This window comes from Protopterus annectens, chromosome 1.part0 (genome assembly GCF_019279795.1).
Source record: "Protopterus annectens isolate FY-2018-M chromosome 1.part0, PAN1.0, whole genome shotgun sequence".
In the NCBI taxonomy this organism is placed as follows: Eukaryota; Metazoa; Chordata; order Ceratodontiformes; family Protopteridae; genus Protopterus; species Protopterus annectens.
In genome coordinates, this window is record NC_056725.1 from 767,210,103 (window position 1) to 767,232,974 (window position 22,872).

The 22,872-nt window shown below is 39.3% G+C and overlaps 1 protein-coding gene across 1 annotated transcript in view; it reads right to left on the reverse strand.

The window, feature by feature from the left end:
• EHD2 (EH domain containing 2) overlaps positions 1-22,872 on the reverse strand; it is a 756,157-nt gene that overhangs the window by 498,616 nt on the left and 234,669 nt on the right.

Sequence of the window (22,872 nt, forward strand, 5' to 3'; positions counted from 1 at the left end):
TACAAGACACCTGCAACAGCTGGAAAGACCACAGAAGTACCTCACCAAGAGGATCACTGGCCTCGAACAGATGCCCTATGCAGCTCGACTGAAGAAACTCCAGCTGTACTCGGTTGCATACTGCCTGCTCAGAGGTGATCTCTGCCTGACATACAAGGCCATGTCCAACCCAGAATTGGTGGACATGCTCCACATAAAGAAAACCTTATCCCCTCGAGCCACACACTCTAGGGGTCTTAACCTCACCACAACAATAAATAGGATGTGCTGGTGGGATTGATTCCTGTCCCAGAGACTTCCCATGCTTTGGAACAAGATTCCAATTGACATTAGGCAGAGCTCCTCGCTAGCACTCTTCAAGAGAAACCTTGACAAGTGTTTGGGGAACAGAAAGTTTACCCTGGGGATCACTTCAGTGGCTCTGCTGGACAGAGGCACAAGGAACTAATCTAAGGGGGCGGCGAAAGCCAACACATTCTGGCTAGGCTTATAAATGTCTTCGGGCAAATAGCCTAGTACCTACCTATGAACCTATGTCAAATCCTCCATGGTGGAAATGTATTTAAATAGTTATTGAACCATCATGGGAACATTTTTTTACAAAACGCTGTCGTACAGTGTACTAACATTGTGTCAGTCATATGTAACAGAATTTCTAGGGCTAGATAACTTCAGTATTCTGTCATTTTCATAAAAAAGTATGTACCTTGAGGTGTAAGCAGGGGCTGTTTTCAGTTTAGTATTATTTTCTTTTACTGGACAACCAGTACAGTACAAGTCCTACAACCCAGTCAAAAGTATACAGTACATGCATACATAAATCATCAATACACATCAAATCAACTGAGTTATACTACTGTTCAAATACCACAGGTTACTGTTTATTAAAATAAATGTTTACTGGTTAGGCAAAAACTGATTTTATTTTAATAATTTGTGTATTTGGTCAAAAATCCAAAGAATAAAGGCATCTGTGTGAATGTACTGATCTTTTTATGTAAACTTCTGACATTAGAAATTAATGATCATGTACTCTAACAGGAATTCCAGAATTAAATTCCAGATTTTTATCTCCAGAAGAAAAATACTTGCTTTATTGTGTAACCTACAGTGATATGTCATATAGCGTTGACCTAAAATAAAATAAACTGCTAGCAGAAATGTTCACTGTTCCAAAATCATCTCAGGGAATCGAAAAGAATCCCACCACTCATGTTAAGGTTTGCAGTAAAAAGGTCCTGTTTATACAGTGTACTACTAGCGAATTCAGAGACACGTTAGCTACAATGAGGAGAGACTTCATTATCAGCTAATTTGCATGTCTTTGAATCACTGTTAAGTACTCCAAGTATAGACCATCACTTCCTGTGGTAATTAACAGTGGCAGCTGATGCATCGTGTTAATGAAGGCACACCCCATTCTCTTTACTGCACGCAATACACACGCACACACACGCGCAAGCTCACTAAAGCAATATATAAGTCAGCACTAAAAATTAAAAGCACTACACCCTCACTCCCCACTGGCCCTTGTTTTCAATTAAGGATTTCCCAATATTATTCTAGCATGTCCAAAGGTCAGTTGTCAATCTCCTCTCCGGTCCAGCTGGTGAATCTGGGAATCTTGAGGCAATGTTATAACCGCCTCATGTACACAGACAACCCTCTCCTCCTCCCACATAACACAAATACTTAGAGATGCAGCTATTTAGCCAAACTGGAGGCTGAGCTCTCTCAACTCAGGACTGGCAAGACCAGACAGGAGGAGAAGGCAACTACACACACCACAAAACCAGCCTCACATAATGCTACCACTCCACTGAATCAAACACATAAACACACAAAGACATACTCGGAGGCTCTGAGTAAAATTTACCTAAACAGCAGAGGCCTCCAAAGCAGACACCCAAACAACTGCTACCTCAAGACACCCCACAAGCAACACATAAACCACAAAAAGCAGTGTGCAAAGCAGTCACAGCCCTTAAGGCCAAATACAACACCAAACATACTTGTCATAGGTGACTCCATAGTCAGACACACTGACGTCCCACTCACCAGGCTGAACAAGGAGAGGATCACAGTAAGCTGCCTATCGGGCTAGAATCCGCCACATAACACAAGCACTGGGTCACTCCACAGCAAGTACAAATATGACACAGTCATTGTCCATGCTGGTGTGAACGACCTGAGACGTACCTCCCTGGACTGCATGAAAAGAGACATAGAGGAGCTCTCTGATTATGTAGCCCAGGCAGGTATGACCCTAACCCTGAGCAGTATCCTTCCTTCACCAAGAATGATGCCACAATATAGAGACAAGATGATCAGCTTTAACAATTGGCTTAATGTCTGGTGTCATTCAAAGGGATCCAGTGTCTGTCTGCCTGGGATGACATGCTTGACAAGCCACGCCTTGCACCTGTCACCGGATATTGGCTAAGGCTCTTGCCACCCCCATAGTGCCTTTTTAGGCAAGGCTCAAATTCTAAACCTACCACCCTAGAAAACAAAAATGGGAAGAAATTGAGGGTAATGCTGCTCAATGCCAGAAGTCTAAATCTCAAAATGCGAGGCCCTTCTCAGTATGGAGAACATCGATGTCTGTGCTGTAACTGAAACCTGGTTCAAGGCTCCTGAGAGCACCCGGCACTATTAGGTTTTACCTCATATCATGCGGCCCCAAAACCCGGACCACTCCACAAAAGGAGGGGGTGTATCCATATTCATAAAGGATACTCACACCTCCAGGTTGGTGGCAACGCATGAAGCTTCGGAAACCATCCAGGTGCAACTAACCATAGGCAAAACTGCTCTACAAATTGTAGCATGCTACAGGCCACCCTCTCAAACTCAGGAACCCCACACAGCCTTCCTGAAGACACTGGAGGGTATAAATGTATCTCCAAACACCATCATATTGGGTGACTTCAACTACCCGAATATAGACTGGGAACATTACTCAAGCCCTAACTTTCTACGGTTCCTGGAGCCCTAACTTTCCAACGGTTCCTGGAGTTCATAAATTCAAATGCCATGGAACAGCTAGTCACTGTTCCCACGAGAGGAGAAAATATACTAGATCTCATTGTCACAAACATGGGGACAAAATGCTCCACACCGGAAGTATATCCCTCATTGGTGAGATCTGATCATAAACTAATCTCACTGGAAATCCACATCCCGCCCCCACCCCAAACAAAAAAGACCATAGTGAAGAACTTCTCTAAAGCAAACTTCACACTACTCAAGACTGGTGTGGTATCCTTCAAGGCCCCTGAGTCAGAGGAAACCACAACCCAAGCTGCGGAAGCCCTTACAAATGCCTTCTATGAACACCTCCAGGACTGCATGGATCAGGCAATCCCAAATAAAACCAAGACTCTTTCCACAAAGGGCAAGCGTCCAGTCTGGTGGACCCCAGCCATTAACAAACTTTACAATAAGAGGAGAAAGCTATTACATGATAGAACAAAATCCATAAAAGGGAAGTCACCCCTGATCATTATTAGTAAAAAATACGAGCACTCATAAAATCAACTAAGGCCAATTTTGAGAGAAAAATTGCCATGGATTCAAAGGACAATCATAAGGCCTTTTCAGCTATGTTAGGAACCTGGGTGGAAACTCACAGATATGCTCAGAATTAGTCCAAAATGATACAAAAATCACTGAACCCACAGACATTGCCAACATACTGGCAGACAGGTTCAGTGCAAACTTCACCCCTCTCCCCTAAAGGAGAGATAACTATCCCAGCCGAGTGTAGCCTCCCGGACATCTCAAATGCGCAGGTGAAAGCTGCTCTCTAAAGCTAAAAACACAGCATCAATGGGACGGATGGTGTCCCCTAAATGAGGAATTAAACCCGCACATAAGGCAGCTGTTTAATCTCAGCCTTACCACAGGATACGTGCCCAAGGAGTGGCACGGCAACTGTGGTCCCACTCCACAAAGGTGGCGCCTGGTAATTACCGCCATAAGCTTAACAAGTCTAGTCTGCAAAGCTATGGAGAGGATCATAATGGAGCTCATAAACAAAGATATAGGGGACTTGCAGACATTGGACCCGACCCAGTTTGGCTTTGTCAAGGGAAGATCATGCCTTTTGAACTTGGTCGACTTCTTGAAATAGTCACCAAGGCCATTGATGAGGAAAGGCAGTCCATACAGCCTACCTTGACCTTGCAAACACAATACCCCACTCGGGTATTGTAGAAAACTTATCAGCTTAAATGTAAACCCATATGTCACAAGATGGGTTGCAAACTGGCTTAAGGACAGAACCCACAGGGTTAGAGTTGCTGGCTGTGTCAGACTCCAAGCCGGTCACAAGTGGTGTCCCACAGGGCTCGGTCCTTGGCCCCTATTGTTTGGCATCTACTTCTCAGAAGTACAGGCCAACATGGGAGGACTTTGGCTGACAAAGTTTGCAGATGACTGCAAACTGGGCCATAGTGGAAAGTGCATCGGACACGGATATCCTTCAGAAGGGACTCACTGAAACAGATAGCTGGTGCCAGAGCCATGGCCTGAAGTTAAACGCCAAAAATGTATAGTCATACCCTTCGGGAAAAACAAGGTAACCCCAAGCTACCATATAGGTGGCAATCCACTAAGCACAGAAGAGGTTATCAGGGACCTGGGGACCCAGGTTGACAGTGGCCTTTCTTTGACACTCACATTGCTAAAGTGGTTAGAAAGACCTTCTACATTGCCCACCTGATCATGAAGGATTCACATCCAGATCTAGTGAGGTCATTGTTCCCCTGTACTCTTCACTTATCAGACCAATGATCGAGTACAATGCCCCATTCGGGATGTATCTCACCCGACATCTGCAGCAATTGGAGAGACCCCAAAAGTTCCTCACCAAAAGGATAAAGGACTCCAAAATCTGTCATATGCTGCCAGATTGAAGAAACTCCAGCTCTATTCAGTCGCATACCGTCTGCTCAGAGGTGACATGTGCCTGACATACAAGGCCATGTCCAACCCGGAATTAATGGACATGCTCCACCTCAAAAAATCCAAATCCACCAAAACCACTAGAGCAAGCGACTTAAACCTTAGCACGGATATAAATAGGACGTGCTGGAGGGATAGATTTATCACCAGAGACTCCCTATGCTGTGGAATAAAATCGAGGCAGAGCACTGACTCTGTTCAAGAGAAATCTAGACCTGTGGATGGGAGATCGTAGGTTTAATCATCTCTGCGTCACTGCTGGACAGAGGCAAAACAAACTAATGGGCAAAGTATTTTTTTCATATAAGGGGTGGCGTAAGCCACATTTGGGCTAGGCTTATAAATGCCTTAGGGCAGATAGCCTAGTATAAACCTATGAACCTATGAACCTATGAACACACACACACACACACACACACACACACACACACACACACACACACACACACACACACACACACACACACACACACACACACACACACACGCACACGCACACGCACACACACACACACCATGTGTCCTATACCTGTCCCTGTGCTGTCAGAATGTCCCCAATGTCTCCATTTTCCACCCTGACAAATCACAGGTGGTTGCAGTCAGACAGTAATGACAGACATTAGAGTTTCACACTTCATATCCTTCTGTAAATACATGGAGTACAAAAACTGTTACACTAGTCACTTTTAATAGTTGTAGGAGGAATAATTAAATGCCATCCCTGATTTTGTTGCACCATTAATTTGGGCTTTGTCTTGATTTGTTGCACTAGGAGGTTGAGAGGTATGTTTAATGCTCCCTGTTCCTCTCACTCATACATCACAAACTATTGTAGGCACTAAATAATGCCTCAGATTATCATTATATGTTAAAAAAACAGCCATAACTTATCAGTTAACACAGCAGGTTAAAGCTGAGGTTTCCTGAGGCCAGACTGTAGGGGTTGAGACCTTTTTACCCACTTGTAGCTCACCTCTTTTTTAAGGTCTTATTTATTTATTTTTGAATGTATCCCTGGTGTGTAGTGACGGTGTAGAGAAGTAATATCCTTGGTGGGAGGGTATAGGGTTGGAGTCCCTTTTAGTGCCTTTAAGGCATGCTTTTTACAAGTACCCTGGTATCTAGTGATTCCCCATGCCACTTTTTTTTAATTAAGTACCTTTAAGGCATGCTATATATGGGTGTCCACGGTGTCTAGTGTTCCTCCCCAAGCCACATATTCAGAGTTGTCTTTGGTGTTTAGTGGTTCCCCATCTCCATTATGTTTAAGTGCCATTAAGACACAAGATGTCAGAGTTCTCCCTGGTATCTGTTGGTTCCCCCTGACCCACTTTATGTGTAACTGTCACTAAGGCAAAATGATAAAGGCTATTCCTGGTGGTTAGTGTTCCCCCTGTCCCATGTCTTTAGACTTATCACTGGTGGACGGACAGTGGATACCCCTTCCCACATCTCTGAAGTTATCCCTGGTGAACAGTGGTCCCCCTTGACCCAATGTTGTAGGCTTTGCTCATTAGTGTAATGATGTGTGGAGGTATGACAGCCACTCCAACCCAACCCAAACACAAGCACACACACACACACAAACACACACACACACACACACACACACACACACACACACACACACACACACACACACACTCACACACACACACACACACACACACACACACACACACACACACACACACACACACACACACACACACACACACACACACACACACACACACACACACACACACACACACATATATATTGCACATCTATATACTTATATATATATATATAGGTGTACTTTCCTACAATGAAAATTCACTTTTTCGAAATGGGAAAGTACATCCCCACTTAAGCAAAAGAGCACTTTAATGAAAGTGCAGTTTCGCTTAAGCTCACTTTGCCGAACCTACAGCACCATAATGGAGGACATTGAAAAACAGGCTATGTCCTCCACTGTGGTGTGATAGTCACGGACCTTAGGGTTAGGGCACGGGTCAAGGTAAGGGAATAGCCCTACTAACTATCTCTTTACCCTAACCCATGCCCTAACCCTAAGGTCCATGACTGCTAGCCCGTTTGGCCTAGCAGGTTCGCAAGAGTGCACTTTCATGAAAGTGCACTTTCGTGTTAGTGTGGGTGTACTTTTGAAGTTCGAAGTAGTGAACTTTCGTTCTTCAAAAGTACACCCATATATATATATATATATATATATATATATATAATATGGGTCTACTTCAGATGATTGAAGTTTCAGAACATTGATCATCAGATTGTCGAAGATCAGATGATCGAAGTTCTGAAACATCGAACATAAAAAAAAAACTGTAAAAAGAAAAAAGTCTTCTTTTACATTTTTGCAGGGGGGGAAGGCCCCTCTGCACCCCCACATTCCCTGCTAATTAAATATACCAACTCCGAGATTGAATTACAATGAACAGAACATATATGTGTGTGTGTGTGTGTGTGTGTGTGTGTGTGTGTGTGTGTGTGTGTGTGTGTGTGTATATATATATATATATGTGTATATATATATATATATATATATATATATGTATATATATATATATATATATATATATATATATATATATATATATATATATATGCAATACCCCACCTGATCACAAGAGAATTAACATAATGGCTCATCATCCAGCAGCTCATCGTATTCACAGCAGGAACTGCACAGAATTTAATGTCTGAATTGCAAAATTGGAAATATCATACCAGAAATAATTGAAGTCAAGCTAAACATGGAGCTTGATGCAGGGTCTGCAATATCTGTAACTGTATTTGCTGATCATAATAGCCTATTTCAGGGTTCCTGTTACAGAATACTTCAGTGATACTCAAGGTGTATACAGTAGGAAAGAGGTTCCTGAATGTTAAGGACTCAGCTGATGTAGCGTATAACGACAGAAAACATCAGTCAGATCTGTATGTGCCATCACTGGAGGTCTAGCACTATCCATACAAAAGAGGGCAAGAAAAATTCAGTTAAAGTGGCACAGAATCAAAACAACTAATGTGTGTGCACCTAATAATGCCATCACAAAGCAAAGACTTTCAAAGGTGCTCACAAACAGGAAACAAGTTTTTGAGGAAAACATTGACTCAATGGTATAAATACTTGGAATAAGAGACTTAAAGTACTACAACGGAATCTTGCAAGACCATCCCAGTGGGATCTATGCTCAAACCAAAGGTAGAAGTGCAAGTGAGACATTTGAAGGAGTCAGGAATTTTGTTGACAGTAGAGTAGAGAAGAAGTTACACAAATTGTTCCAGTCACAAACAAAATGGAGGCTGGCGATGCATGCATTTGATGGAATTGGTTAATAAAGATGTTTTTTGGTTCTTATTTTCAGCACCGCACCTGCTGCAGTAACTGGCAAAGAACTATGGTCAAGTCTTTATAACACATACATGGGTTATAATGTCACCTTGATGATATTGTAGTGATAGGAAGAAATCATCATGGCCATCTACAAAACTTGCAGAAGGTGTGGGCCATGCAAAGTGGCTATTGTGTGACAACAAAGAGGAGACAGTATGAGTTTTCAGATACATGATTTCAAACTGTGGACACATCATCAATCAAGATGGCCTACAAAAGTCACAGGAAAAGGCTGAGGCAGTGTTATGAGAACCACAACCTTAAAATGTGTCATTAATGAAACAGTATCACAGTCTTTTGAAGTACTACTGCAGATTTCTGTAAAGTCTTTCAGTGGTAGTCTATCAAATAAATTCTTTGATGCAGTGTGTCAGCTGGGAAGACATCACCAGGAGCTACTGAGAATATTAGGGGAACACAGCCTATACAACCTCCAGCACACCTGAAAGTTGTTGACATCACCATGACACACGTTTTACCTGTTCATTTATGAGTACTACGATAGCAGTTGATGCTCATTCAAAATGGATGGAAGCCATTCTTATGAATTCAAACACAGCAGAGAAGATCTTTATAGCTTTAAGAACTATGTTACCTAGAAACAGGTTACTGTCCAGATCAGATTATGAGTGATGATGGACATTTTACCTCAGAAGAGTTAAGACTTTTTGAAATTAAATGACATCAGACATTATTTCTGTCTACCAATGGATTAGTCAAAAGGGTTATTTAGACCTTCAAGAAGTATAAAGGAGACCATAGAGTAGGTGGATATTCCTCAACAAAATAAGAGGATAACTTCCTATTTGCACTTCATAAAGTATTACAGTCAGCGACAAACAAAACTCTGACAATGTTGTTTATAAATATGAACCTTGGATATTCAAAGAGAGATACATACCAAACAGTTTAATGTCAGGTAAGACAGCAAAAACATTGATGTAGGAAATGAAATACTTATACAGAAGAAAAAAACAACATACTGGGCAGACAGCCACCAAAACGTTACCAGAAATCTGAACTGTGGAAGTTGGAGATCACACATGCATATGTCACATTACCAAATAATAGTTGTAGAGGTAAAAAACATACCCAAAGGGCCTAATACTGACCACAGTGATACATCCCTGCTTTTAGGCAAACCTGCCATTGGAACCTCCAATATCACCCATAATAGTGAATCCAATTGTTCATGAGTAAGCTGTTCCACTGGTTCAGAGGTACTGTGCAATAAGAAAAAGGATACCACCTAAACAACTGGATTTATAAAAGATGAATGTATACTGAAACAATATTTGTGAAAGAAAAAAGGGGAAATATGAATTAACACTGGAAGAACTATAACAGTCTTACTAAGAAGAGGAAGTACTTCTTCCAGTAAACAAAAGTAACATCAGTTTATGTACAGTCATAGCTGTCACATATGAGCCTTCATTGTTTTCTATAAGGGTTATAAATCCAGCCCTGAAAACTGTGTCAGGTGTGTGATTTATTGTGACTGACATTATAGCTCTCTGTGTAGTTGCTAAAACATGACATAGTTTAACAGAGAGCTGGTTCTTTTCCTTGACTATGGCTGTACTGTAGCAATAATTACTTATGTACTAAGGACAGTCTAAGAAATGTAGTGCACTGTAGACTACAGGTATAGCTCTGACTTTTCCGGAGAACTGTTTGGGTAACTCTTTAGGGTAACTCTGCATTGCATTCCTGACATTTGGATGTGGAGCTGCTCCTCAGCCACAAGCTGTGACAGTGTCTTTTACAGTGCTACATGGATAAGGTCTACAACAACTTACTTGTTTTGTTTCATGGCAATTATGAAATGTAACACCTCTTCAGATCTTCAGATATCAATGCAATGTTTGCAACTGTTGTCATGTTTTAATAGCGTATTGGTCAAAAACAGCTGTCTGAAGCACAAATCTCACTTTTTAGATAAGCAGATTCTTTTAATGTCCAAAATTAGCACTTCTTACCAAGCTTGTTGCTTCTTTCAGGAGATAACCCAACAATTTTTTGCTGGGATGTTTCATGATTTAGGTTGCCTCAGGTTCAAGAAGTTTTTAGAACTGAATGCAAAATTAATGGTTGCTTGGTCTGATACTTTAAAAATGAAAAAGCATGCGACTGTTTAAAAGAACTATGGAATTAATGCATCTGAAAGCACAAAATAGATTTGTTAAATGCATGTTTTTTATTTTATACAGCATACATTCAGCCTTCAGTCTTGTAATGAGTACAGACGTCAAGGAGTCAAGGACAATTATTTGCAAACAGGTAATGCTCACAATGGTCATAATTTGTGAGCTTGTGAGGGGGTGGCCAACAGGTATCATTCTGTGAAAAACAGACTTTGATGACATCTGCATTTGGAAATGTAGAGATTCAGTTCACAGACGGCATGCTTTTTTCACTGCATGATTTTCAAACTAGAAAATACCTGGCAATGTAAAGGGATAGCTCAAAAAAAACAAGGTGAGATAAATGGTCAAAATTATGAAAAACAATGAACTAAAAACAAAATGAATACTGACCAGATGCTGTTTCTGGTTCAATGTAAAGGGACAGCTGCGACATAACTGGCAGATATCACAAATTAATTATTTTCCCCATGTAACCAAAAAATGCAAATCTTTGCAGATGCAGTTATGTGCCATATAGAAAAACTACAAACCCATACTAAGTGGAGTTGGCTATGTTGCAAGGTGGACTTGCCTATGGAAAATTAGGCAATCTCAGGATTTGGGAGAGTGTTAGGAAACAAGTGGAGAACTGATATGTGCTGGCTCCAGTAATAACAAGGTATTCAGTGTGTTCGTCTCAGAAAAAATCCGAGGGAATAGAGAAGAGAACAACCTTTCTGCAGATGGCACAAAGATAGGTGCATCAGTGGGGGATGGGGAGGAGTCTAGCAAAGGATTTAGAAAGGATGAATAAGTGAAAGAAAAGTGGCAGTTGAAGTTCAGTGAAAACAAATGGCCACAGCATTATTGGTGTAATGTGTTAGCCTAAGGAAAAGAAGTGATAGGAACAGAACAACACAAGGATCTAGGGAGCTGATTAAATCTGGATTGAACACGGGGAGCAAAGTGAGATGGCAACTGCAGTAGAAAACATAATGCTGAGGTGTATCCTCATGGGGCATAGCCAGCTTAAGCATAGGCCAACTAGGCAGACGCCTATGGTGCCACTCTAGCAGAGGTGCTTTTCCAGTAATTTGAATGGTGTAGGTAAATTAGGATGGGGCACTGGGTGGTATGGGGCGGTGCTGTGGACCCCTTTTTCCTAGGACACCAGTTAAACAAAGGCCAGCCCTGTCAGGGGGGACAGATTTCAGAAGAAAAGTAATACATCCACTTCCCAGGTCAGACCAAACTTTAAGTACCATTTACAGTTTTGATGCTGTGCAAGGAAAATGTTACCATGGTACTGATGGAATTCAGAGGAAAGCTACCAGAAAGATCCATGAAGTGTATGGGAAGAAATATAATCAGAAGAGCTAGAGTTCTTCTCACATGTGTGTGGAGGATGTTTGATATTGGTGCAGAAGGTCATGCCAGAGCATTGTGAAGGGGTCATTCTGAGCAAGAAGGATAGCAGGGAAGGAGGGGTTCCCAGGCAGTAGAATTCTTACTATTTTTGTATCACTGAAAGTACTTTTTCATAAACAGAATTTTAGACTTATAGAATGAACTGTCAGTTGCTGGAGAAAGATGCCACAGAGGCATTCATGAGGGCATGTGGTAGGTGGAAAATGATATAGGGGAAGTAGAGCTGGGTGGGAGGATAAAATGTTAAATGCACTTAGAATTGCAAGCAAAACATGTTTATTGTCTCATTCCACCATTGAGCAAATGTAATGTAATACAATGCCTGAATATTCAGTGGGATAACACAGTCAACAAAGGATACATTTCTTTCTTTCTTTCTTTCTTTCTTTCTTTCTTTCTTTCTTCTATCTCACTCTCATTTTTAAACATTTTTTAAAATTTTCTCTGTTATATTTATAAATAAGTAGCCGCTTATTGATTTTAACAGACATAATTAAAAAAAAAAGATGCAGAAAACTTCTAACTTGTATTTTGACCAATGAGCTGGTAGTTGTTGATCAATGCAGGTCATTGTACAGATTCCTTGTTGTCAAATTTTCAAGTCCAGACAGTCCAATGTTAATAGTTCTTTACATATTTCAAGTGAGTTTGTGTGTGTGTGTGTGTGTGTGTGTGTGTGTGTGTGTGTGTGTGTGTGTGTGTGTGTGTGTGTGTGTGTGTATGGCTCCTTTTTGGAGGATTTTATACTGGGTAGTTCAGCAATGAAGAATTCTCTTCCTAATGAAATAAATATCACCTATCCTACCATCCTTTGCTAAGGAACTCAAAATACTGTTGTTATTGGAAGCTCCAAGCAAATTTTCTAGTGATGTAATGTAATCATTAACAATTGAAAGTAGCAAAGATATTTGTCAGATGTGTCTGTGACCAGGATGCAGTCTTTTCCAACCCTGAAGTTGTTGTATCTTTCAGCTTTTCAGAGTTAGGGGTCACCACAGTGGAACTCCGGTCCGCTAATGCTTGGCAGTAGATTTTTACACACCGACTTGCCAGGCCTGACACACAACCTTCAACAAAGGTACACCCATTCATGCATGTCTCCACACAGAAAACGCTTTAGCTGAGAATCAAACAGGACAACATCTTACTGTGAGGCGACAATGCTACCGCAGCACCAACACATTAAGTGATTTAATTTTTACATTAAGTAATTAGATTGTAACTATAAAGAGGCCCCAGTGGGCCCAGTTCACTTTCTGTAAAAATAAACTAAAGAAAATATTTTTTATACATTTCTTATCTTGTTTTTTTCTTTTTCCTCACACACATACACACACACACCCATATTTATATATATATATATATATATATATATATATATATATATATATATATATATATATGTACACACGGATCTATGTTGCTACATCGAAAGTACATTAAATCGAAATGTACTACAGCAAACTCACTTTAGCGAAATAGTGAAAATGCACTTTCGCGCAAAAAAAAAAAAAAGATAAAAAAACTACAAAAATAAAACACTGCTCATGTTTATGGAAGGGGGCAAGCCTCCCTGCACCCCCACCCCCCCTACTTTAATATTCTCACTCTGAGATCGCAGTACAGTGACGAGAAGGGAATATTCCCTTATCTTCACTGTACCGTGATCTAAGCAACAGTTTGCTTACTTGTACAATCAACAGTACATGTTGATGTACAACTAAATCTACACGCAAACTGTGTGTTATTTTTTTTCCTCTTTTTTGCGAAAGTGCATTTTCACTAAAATGCACTTTCGTGAAAGTAGTGACTTCACTGTAGTATGTTTCGATTTAACGTACTTTCGATGTAGTGACTAGGACTCATATATATATATATATATATATATATATATATATATATATATATATAAATATATATATGTATGTGTGTGTGTATAGATATATATATATATATATATATATATATATATATATATATATATATGCATACATATACATTATATATATATATTTCCCTCCAAACTATTCTTAACCACTTTTCTTCTGTATGCTGGAAATGGGATAGGCCACCTTATGAGACTTAGTTCTTCAAAATACACTCACTGGTTCTATACTTAGAAAATGCACCTTACGGCTTCTTCCTTAATGTTAGTTCAGCTCGGTCCTTTTATGATGTTACTCTGTGAACTTCACAGCAAGTTAATATCTACCATTTTGAGATTCCACACACCTACATCTCCACTTCCGTCTCCATTTAAATTGGTGTATTGTGATGTAAAGCACCAGTGGATTTTCACCTTTGTTTACCTGCTGCCACTAAGGTTAAGGAGCCTGAATAATAAAACTGTGACTGGAGGTTAGATGCAAGTCCACTGTTGGCAGAGAGCAGTACAAGCAGCTCCATGTAGGTTGGGTTAACCCATGCAACCAATGACATGGTTAAAGTTATTAGCCAACACACACACTCACATACATATGGTCACACACACCCACACACCCACACACACATCTATACACATACATGTACATGCATACACACTAGCACACATGTTTGGCTGCATAATCACACACACACACACACGGCTGCATAATCACAAACATGCATGCCTATACACCTATACACATACATGTCTGCACACACACACACACACACACACACACACACACACACACACACACACACACACACACACACACACACACACACACACACACACACACACACAGACAAACACACACACACACAATACACTGGCAGAGAACATGCAACAGAGGGTTATGTGATGGTAAGGGGAGTGACGATGTGGACTATATTAAAAAGTTTGACACAATGGGAGTACACATGCTGGAGGTAAAAAGAGAGATATGGTATGGACCTTCACATTACTGGGTATGTCTGTAGTGTACAAATGAAGAAAAAGGACGGAGTGGTGAAACTTAAGTGGAAACTGGATGAAAGAAGATTTTAAGAATTACATCAGGAAATATTATTACACAGAAAAGATGGTGAGCACTGCAGGATGTTGGAATTTAAATTTACAGAGGGGTTTAAAGCTGCATAGACAGAAGGAAACAGATGGAGAAGGAAGTCATGGCTTCATAAAGTTAGTCATAACATTCAAGTAGACACGTTCGTACCTTCGTAGGTATTCTCATACTTTTTTTAAGCAGTTGTTTCAAACAGACATTTTTCATTAGTGTCATAAGATGTGAATAATGAGCTATTTCATCTTATACACATTTTTTAACCTTTGTATGTGGCTAGAAATTAGCTTATTAATAGCCATCAAAAGACAGGCTGTATCAGAAGAGCCTCAGATTCAAGATTGCATCTTGTATGCTGCAGAAGTACATTCTTGCCACTACTGAAGTACAAACGTAATCTGTCTGCATTACAAAGGCAAGCCTGGCTCAGTACCAGAATGTACCTGGGACTGGCCTATTGAGTGTTTTTTGCTATTTTCTCTCCTTGCACTCTTAAATAACTTAATACTTTCAAAGAGGGTGTTGTTCAGACTTGTATTCCTGTAAAAGTTTCAAATCACAGCTCTATTTAAAGCTACCACTGTAACTGGGAAGGTCTCTTCATTGTGTTGCATACATATTCTTTTTTGAGGGTGACATCACTGCATGTCAAGTGGCCTCATGTTTAAGGAATGTGGTAGGAAACACAACATGAGATCTTAAACATGAAACGTGCAGCAAAAACCTCCAGCAGAAGGTTGAAAATGATAGAACTACAAAACAGCATTAACAAAAATGCTTTTATGTGGCTATTTTATATTTAAATTAATTCCAAAGCAATTTTAAAGCACTGTAGTATAAAAGTGCACACTTAATAAATACATAAAAAATTCAGTGCTTGCAGTTGCATTCCTCACATTACTTCAGACACATTTTAGTTTTGACACTGTCTTATAAGCAATCTGAGAATGTATAACATTTTAAGTTGCTACATTAGGATTGCTGGACAAAAAAAGATGACACAGGTTTCAGATATAAAAAGGTCTGTGTGTAAACATTTGTTTATACCAAGCAAAGGTTTTGTAATGAAAACGTTGACTGTTCAGTCAGTTTTAGATTTGCCATTAGCAGATTTGTCTCCATTACTATTAAGTATCAAAATGATATCAAGCCAAAAGAACTTTAACTTGCTTATCCTATTTTACCTATGCCTGATAGCAAGGTCTTTCATATGTGACACCACCATCAACCTCAAGGCAATAAACTTGCTGCTGCCAAACTAAAGGGCTATTGTTTTAAGCTATGACATTTATTTATTGACTTATACTTTATTAACCAGGTTAGTCCTGCTAAGCCGGTGACCTCTTCTGAGGGGAGATTCAAGATGCTGTTAATACTGACAAGTGGAAATTTGGCTAGGTATTGGGTAACTTCCCCTTCTCTTTTCAGTAAGTGCCATGGGATCTTTTACATCCACCTGAGCTACCACCAGCTCAGGCAGACTACGCCTCAGTTTAACATCGCATCCGAAGGACAATACCCTCAACATCTCCCTATACTGTACTGCAGAGTCAGTATTGGAAATTAATCCAACTGCCAGGTGCAGGAATAGAACCTACAATGATTTTGATCTTCCAGCACCAAGTATACTACCTGTATGACAAATTCAACAGCTATGAATTTTAAAGGGCTATCAACAGAATTTAATACATTATTAGCTCCTTAATAATACATATTTATTTATTGACATTTCATCACCGGAAGAGTCTGACTGGGTAGAAGCCTATTTTCAGTGGAGGCCCGGGGACAAAAGCTCCAAATTATTAGAAAACATTTAAGAACAATAATTTTGCAATCTCCAAAAATAAAAATAAAACATCTACAGTTTAAATAATTATAACAAATTAGTAATAATATAAAAACATTGGTTAATAATCGATACAAGTTATATGACAATCATTTAATATTATAAGAATTTTAATTTGTAGAGAAATTAAAGGTAAGTTAGTCTAATACAAACAGGAACTGCAACATGAAGTGAGGGAAAACAGGCTTATGGTATATTTAGAGAGAAATTCAGGGAGGAGAATTAGATATTAGTAAGGAAGGGATGAAAAGGTACTTGTTCACACTTAGGGATTTAGTTTATCCTGGTTTTGAACAAGAAATGAGCCAGATTTTAGCTAGGAAGTCTGTCAGAGTGGTTTTGAAAGATGGGAGGGTGGGAATTGACCTGATGGATATAAGTAAGGTGTTCCAGGCCTTAGCATCCTAAGAGTACAGACAATGCTCAGCAGATTTGATAGGTTTGTAGACAGAGTTTTTGGTCACTGGATCGCAATGTCCAACTGGGAAGATAGTTGTGTAGAATGTTTTTTAGTGCTGGACAGCCAGATGGATGCTGGATAATCCTACAGGTGGTAAGAATCTGTGTATATGTTAGTTCATGAGGCAGTATATCATAATTGTTTCATAAATAAATACATACATTTATGCAAAACTAATACCATTTCTAATCAAGAATACTTACTTCTCACTCTTGCATTCTACAAACTGAGCACTGTGTTGAAGCGTAACTGTAAACTCTTCACAAAGCAGTGGAGATGTCAGATAATCTCTGGATTTGTTCAGACTTGCACTGTATGCACTAATCTTATCTAATGTCTGTATGCCCAGCATCTTCAGCTTCAGGCAGGCTTTAAAGTAAAAAAATGGATACAGTTTCATGAGTCGATGAAGTCCCTAGGCATGTTCAGGCAGTAGCTGGACAGACCAGACGATCAGAGCGGTATGCATCCTCATGTTATTTCTTTTCATCACTAAAAGTACCTACTTGCCTCTTACTGAACAACAGTACTCATCCAAGGAGTCACAGAAAAAAAGAACATGGATTGTTAGTAGTTAATCTTACTCAAATGTATTGCAAAGAACCCTGAATCTTTTTCATGTACGTCTTTGCTTGTTGAGATATTTTCTTTTAGGAAATGCACCCACCATTTTTGATGTCAGGATGATTGTTTAGAATACCATTTGCTTTCATACTCTAAGTGATACAACAGACTGCACTGACACCCAGCTCTGTAATTGTCTATTAGTAAAATCAGCAAAACTGCACAATCATTTTCAGACCAGCATCAGACACAAAATCTTACAACAGTCCTGTAATGCCTGCAGTCAGTTTGACCTGATAAACCCACATTTTTGGGATTTTAGTGTTAAGCTCAGTACCTGAAGCTGCTTTGCACGACACTGCCATATTTAAGTATGTGCACTTTACTGTTAAAAAGCACTCTACAGACATTCACTCAGATTTATGAAACAGCACATGCCTTTTTAAAGCTGCTGCACTGATACATATGACTCATCCACCAGTCTAGTTAGATGAACCTACAGCTGTTCAGCTAAATGTAACAGAACTGAACTCTGAATTTGTCTTCTGTTAGTTAAAATGAAACCTGGTGTCTCACTTTCTCAGTATGCGTTTGACTCTGCTTATAAATGATCAGAGGTGGGCAAGCCTGTTTCAAGGCACAAACTATTATAGTTCTTGTTCAGCTCAGTTCAGACTCCACTTACAAATGACAGCCAAGAATAGGTCATACCATTTATGGAAAAAATAAACATTTTCTAATACAAACCAGTATGCCTAATGCCAGGAAAGTATTGGTAAAACTATGCATCACACAAAGTTCAGTAACATAGGCCTGGCTCAAGTTTCAGCTTAATGAGTCAAGCCAGATCAAAGTCTTTCCTCTACTTGTTAAGTGAAAAAAATCCTAGCTTTACCACTTAAAAATGTATCTTCAGAGGATTATTTTAGAATATTTGTGTTTGTTCATCATGAACCACTGCATCCAACATCTACATCCCTAACCTGCAGCTTAATTAATTAAACTTAATAAGGTTTCATAAGTGATTCGGCAAGCTGAACATAATGGAGAGTTTTACTGGAAGGTGAAGCTAAAGTCTATTTTTGCTAAAATAAATTACATTTAAACAAATAATAGAAGCCTTTGCCAGACCGGGGTTCTAACATCCTTGGGACACATTTTAGTGGAATTTTAAGACTAGCAGTATTATGTAATGCCATTAGGAGCTCATATAACCAATCAGAATTCTTTGTATGGGCACAGTGTGCTTGATACAATTATGGTTTTCAGTCCTCATATTTCTGATTGACAGTGGGCATGGAAGCAATACAGGTGGGTTAAAAAAGATCATAACTGGGATTCACAGTAGGGTCAAAATTAAATTTTATGAGTTGCCTCAAATCTTGAACAGGTGCTACTGGGACTCACTTTATAAATAGAAACAAAATGCTGTTTATCTCAAAGCACTCATTTAACTATATACAGATAAATTCTAATGTGTATTTTGTGGTGGTTCTTGCCAGAAAGGTGTATTGAAATGATACTAACAGTTACATGCTGTAGGTAGACTGGACACTCTAAATTGGTCCTAGGTGTGAGTGTGTGCATGAGTGTGTCTTCTGTGGATTGAAAGTTGGGCGCTGGGCCGGCAACTCAACACTGTAAAACTCCACTGCCAGTCTTTCTGTGGACTGTTTTTCTGCTGCGGTGACCCCTTACCAGGAAAAGCAGAAAGAAGAAGAAGATGTAAACAGAACTATTGCTTTAAAATATTAAGCAAATAGTAAACATGACTGTTTGAGAAGGTAGATAACCTTTTGCATTAGAAGAGGATTCTTGCATGGTTCTCTTAATAGAATCAATTGTGTAACTAAATGGTGATTAAAAGAGAAGGCTATAGACCTACTAAACCAAAGAAGATGGCCTCACATAGAGCTGGAATGGTTACCTGGAGAATCACTGTGGCCTCTTCTGAGAACATCTACACATCTTCCCAAGAAGGAATTCAGAGGAGAAAGACAGACAATGAAACTCTGCAGGAGAGTATCTGTATACAATGGACTTTGATTAATTTTTCTTGCCAATGCAGAAAAGAATTATTGGACTGTTTTGGAAGGAACTGCTATCCTGTTTGTAGGGTGCCTAGTATGTTTTTCTTATTTTGTTCAGAGAGCTATTTTGGTGCAATTGGTTGTATAAGAGAGAGAGAGAGAGAGAGAGACAGCACAATTTGCATTTTATTTTGTCATGGAATAAAACTACACATTTCGGAAAATCCTTAAACATTTGGTGCATTAAATATACCACAAGGAGAACTGTGGGCCAGCAAATAAAAGTAAGTGATCTTCTTAGCACATGTCTTTAGTATAAGCCCTACACTTAAACCTCCAATCAACTCTGCAGGAAGATAACTGGAACAGGAGATTCAGCTGAGTGCTTCTTGTTTACAGACTTAGAGAATACATTTCCTTATCAATATCCAGATGGTAGACATACCCAGAAATGTATGTTGATTTCACTACTTTCATAAATCCTAAGGGACAGTCCCAAACTCAGGTTCAAGTCCCGCTACAGGATACTCATAAAACGTTTTACTGAGTCCTTTCAATAGTATTTACTTTGTGTGGGGTTAGTGGTTGACTCTTCCAAAAATGATAAAGAAGGAACTTCAGAAGTTCTCTGTTGACAAAACATTGGAGGTTTGGTGACATTTAACCTAGAATTCTTAGAGAAATTGGGGAGAATTGGTGACTTCTCAAAATGTTTCAAACAAATCATAGCAAGAGGTTAATGAGCCTGCAAAAAATGTGAATACTTTTGAATGCTGTTTTGTTATTTGTATCTGAAACATTTTGCATTTACTTTCTCATCTTTTAAAAATGGTACTTTAACTTTCTTTCTTTAAACAATACCTTGACATTGTGACCTTGTGACCTGGATCATGGCTGAAGAATCAGTTTTAACACTCAAGCAACCTGGTTGTCAAGTAAAAATAAAATAAAATAAATAACAGATGTTCGTTCCACATGCTTTTACTATGGTGCACCCAGTGTGGTTCTTATGTGATGACTGTGGTTCTTGTTTACAGAAATCTCTCGGTAACCATTTATAATGTGAGGATTTGGATTGTTGACTCATGAAAAGCGGGGGCAGAATGACCAAAAATCCAGAAAAAACATACACTAAGTCTGACATTATCATTTCTTAGAATATTCCCTTTTCTCCATGGCATGGCTATTTCAGAGTTTGTATATATACATTTCAGGGGTGTGGGGGTTCTTACCTCCTTGGGAAAAAAAACTTGAAATGAGAAGAGTGATGTTCAATATTCAGTCTTTTTTATTTTATTTTTTCCTTGTTTGTAGAATAAGGAAACAAGCAGAATCATAAACAGAGTATAACTTAAGTATGCACATTTGATAGGGAGGCGACAGAGGAGACTAAAATCACAGAGGGAATAGATTATCTTTCTGTGTAAGAAGAAGAGGAAAACTAGGAGAGACAACAGATGGAGGAAGAGGAAGATAATGTAGAAGAAGACGAGACAGAAAATGCTAATGATGAAGACTGATGTATGCTATGTAGTGATGAGGCTGATAACACTGATGGCTAGATGTCACCCTTTATAGCAGTCCAGTGTCTGTATGTTTATTGTTAATCGCGGGACCTTGGGGCTTCTGACGGAACCACTATGTTAGTGTCCCTGACATCAGACCAGCAGTCTGATGAAGAACTGAGGATGACTATGAGGATGGTAAATTTGGTGATGAATCTCCAACTGTAAAACCATCCTTTTTTGAATATCAAAGGATACCTATAATGTCTGCAAAATATAAGAAATAGAAGGTATATATGCATACGATTCTGTGTGACATGAAGAGACACATGGGTCTTGAAGAGCAAATGAATAACATGCACTAATCCAAAATATATACCTCAGAGTGCTGTCTTTAGACAATCTTCTGTGCAGAACGGACGTGTAACTGATGGCTTAATCCTGACTTGTTGCATAAACATCTGTCTTTATATTTCAGTTCATGGTGTCCTAAAGCTAAATCTTACTTTTATGCAAGACTGGTCTGTGTTACTGAGGCACGATTTCAAGCCAAAAGAAAGAGGAGCCAAGATCAGAGACTTTTTTGTTTAGCCTGTTAATGGGAGGATTATGCAGCTTTGTAAGCCAAAGGTGGCAGCAGAATACACAATGGAGTGGTCACCAGGCAAGATAGTTGCCAAGAAGCTGCAAAGCAAACATGTTCACAATGGAACAGAAATTAGCAGACAGTTTCCACTTACAGACTGAGAATGAACTTTGTTGGTAGATTTTTATATGCATTATCAAACACTTTAAAACTGTCTGAAAAATAAATATGTGCTTATGAACATTTTTTTTTCTGTTGAGTGTTTTTAATCTTGTAGGACATTTGTGCTTTTTCTTTAGTAAATGTACCTTAGTTTACAACTACCCGCGGTAGTGGTGCTGCGGTAGCGTTGTCGCCTCACAGCAAAATGTTGTCGCGTTCAGTTCTCAGCTAGTGTCTTCTGTGTGGAGGCATGCATGAATGTGCGTGCCTTCGTTGAAGGTTGTGCGTCAGGGCTGGTAACTCAGCACGTAAAAATCCACTACCAAATGTTACCGGACCGGAGTTCCGCTGTGGTGACCCCTAACCGGAATAAGCCGAAAGACACAACAACAACAACCTTAGTTTACAACTATATTTTTTGGGGGTTGTTATATGTATATATTTTTTTACTTTAATTCATGTTTTTCAATGTTCTAGGTTCTTAGGTGATTACTAGGCTAATGGCACAAGAGCCTTTACAAGCCTAGACAATAATACCCAGGATATCACAGTATTATATCTTAATCCCCCAGATATGGAATGGGGTCATATCAGGGTAGTCATACATCTCAACCTCTTACAGCAAGAAATCTGGACGAAGCTATAAATAATGGGGGGATAAAGGCCCAAAATTAGGGACACTTTTTAAATATTTCTCTTACAAACTTAGAAAGTAGAGAGGACAACAGGTTTTGCATCGTATTTGTATTAAGTCTGAAACTGAAAAGACTGCCATTATTTTCTGACTACAACTCTCAATGATTTGCCAGA